Source organism: Anser brachyrhynchus (assembly GCF_964034855.1).
Source record: "Anser brachyrhynchus genome assembly, chromosome: 3".
In the NCBI taxonomy this organism is placed as follows: domain Eukaryota; kingdom Metazoa; phylum Chordata; class Aves; order Anseriformes; family Anatidae; genus Anser; species Anser brachyrhynchus.
The window spans coordinates 26,374,599-26,377,241 of record NC_137696.1 but is presented as its reverse complement, the minus strand read 5'-3'; positions in this window follow the sequence as shown (position 1 = coordinate 26,377,241).

The following is a 2,643-nucleotide window of genomic DNA, read 5'->3' as shown; positions in this document are numbered from 1 at the left end:
TTTTACTCAGTCAGTTATTTCAGTTATATTTTTAAATTAAGCGTTCATGCGAAAATGCCAAATTCTAAGTTTTTTAAAAAATGGCCTTGGAAGAGTTCCGCTATGGCCATGAACAGCATGCCAACTAATCGCTCCTGCCTTCTCCAGATCAGCACAGAGCCATCTTCTTCCTAGTTAATGTTCTTGTATCTTCAGTAATTCAAGCGACATGGATCCATGCTTGGCACTGAATTTTTTCCCATTTATTCCTCAAAATGATGTACAGGACCGTATCACTAAAAATGTTTTTTCTCCTTCAATCTGAAAGAAAGAAATGGGAGAAAGGAGGACTTGGGGGTGTACGAGAATGAAAAACTGAACATGAGCTGTGCTTGCAGCCCACAAAGCCAGTTGTATCATGGGCTGCATCAAAAGTATGGCCAGCAGGTCAAGGGAAGCGATTCTCCTGCTCTACTCCACTCTTGTGAGACCTGGCCTGGAGCACTGCAGTCAGCCCTGGAGCCCCCAGCACAAGAAACATGTGGACCTGTTGGAGTGGGTCCAGAGGAGGGCCACAAAAATGATCAAGGGGCTGGAGCTGCCTGTGAAGAGAGGCTGAGAGAGTTGGGGTTGTTCAGCCAAGAGAAGGTTCCAGGGAGACCTTGTAGCAGCCTCCTAGTACTTAAAGAGGGCCTACAAGAAAGATGGGGAGGCTCTTCATCAGGAAGTATAGCAATAGGGCAAGGCATAATTGTTTTAAACTAAAGTGAGGTAGATTTAGATTAGATAAGGAAAAAAAAATCTTTACTCAGAGTGTGGTAAGACTCTGGAATAAGTTGTCCAGAGAAACTGTGGATGCCCCATCCCTGGAAGTGTTTAAGACCAGGTTGGATGGGGCCTCGAGCAACCTGATCTAGTGGGTGGCATCCCTGCCTAACATACAACCAGTTCCAGTTAGTCAAAAGGGAACACTTCCCGATCTTTAAGCATTGTACCAAGTATCTCAAAGTCTGCCCAGCAATCAACAGGTACACTCCACAGCTGTAGTGCCATAAGCTTTGTTGAGATGCCCATTTGGGTAATGAACCACTGCCTTGTGCTCCACTATCGATCTGAAAATGGAATTTTAAAACTGTAGTGAAAATGGGCCAGGCCAAAAAGGAAAGCCCAGACAGTGAAAAACCTATCCAGATCACCTCTGTAACATTCTGTCAAGCAGCTGGGCTAACATTGGCTATTAAAATTTTCATTTGACTAGAGATTTAACAGCAGGCCCACTGTGTTCAAGGACTAATATTGCCTCTGGCTGGTTCTCAATACCAACTGGCAGTCCAACTTCTGGGCTAAGTTTTAATCTGTTTGTCCATCTTAGCAAGGTATCATCTGGGACACAAAACCACACCATCCTCAGCAAATGGGCCAGACAAATTGCACTGTCCTCACCGTAGCTATCTGCACACTGAAGGAAAATACTATTGTTCTCTACCTTCCAAAAATGTTGAATTCAGACTCTGAGATTTGGGATCCCCTTAGAGTATAGGCCTAACAGACTTCCAGTCTTGTGTCACGATGCATCTCCTGCATTGCTGGAGTTTCAGTCACAGACCAAGGAAGATGGAAGGAAACAGAGACAAACTAGGGACCTCACTGTTTTCTAAGAATGTCATGAATGTACACAGGCCTTTGTAATTGCTCTCAGTCTACAGCAAGAGAACAAAACCAAACTCTGTATCCACTGTATTTGCAATTATTGAGAATGAAAAAAACATAAAACAAACAACAACAACAACCTGCCAAAAGAACAGGGTTTGACTTGCTAATAATTTCTCAACTGTTCTGTGTTATTCTCCAGCCTCATTAAAAGCCACCTTGCCAGGAGCCTGCCACTTTCCCATCCAGCTGTGCTTGCCACCAAAATGAATTACCACCTTGCACTAGTGGTTCAAACAGCCTCCTGATAGGAACTGCAGGAAGAGCAGAAAATAGTGCAAAACTCAAAATGATGTATTATCACTCAAATGTTAAAACTCTACTTGTCAAAGACTGTAATTAGAGCTGGACTAAAGCAATGTTAGCTCAGCTGCCTCTGAACACACCTGTTTCAATTTAATTTGTAATAATTAGGATGCCTAGGGAACCAGGAAAAAACACTTTTCAGTTACTGTTTCAAATAGAGTTTTCATGTGCCATTTAAAGTCCTGTTTTTCAGAACAGACTGCTGACTTGCTAATGCTAGCAAAATGAAATAAAGCAAAATATTTTTAGCAGCAGGAAGTTGTTACTTGCTACTGCCAATTACATGCCTTGTACTTGAACAGTGACATTTTTTCCCCTTTGCTTATTCTTCAAGATAGGTAAAAGCTGGCTTAGGTCTCAGTGCATGAGAATTTGAACAAAACTCAGTCCCCTGGAGCTGGCCGACACTTCTGGAGTCATAGCCAGTACTGGCAAGAATCTGCTGTGACAGAGCAAACAACAGTGTCCTAGATCCACTCTTCAGAAAAGGGGGAAGGAGAAGATTAAGCAAGAGACGTGGATCTGTGGACTTTGGCAAAAGGCTGGATACCTTGTCATGCTAATAAAATTACTGAATTTGGGGAGGAGAAAATTGGGCAGAAGAGGGGGAAATAAAAGCAAAGCATAAAAATTACAGAAAAATAGATA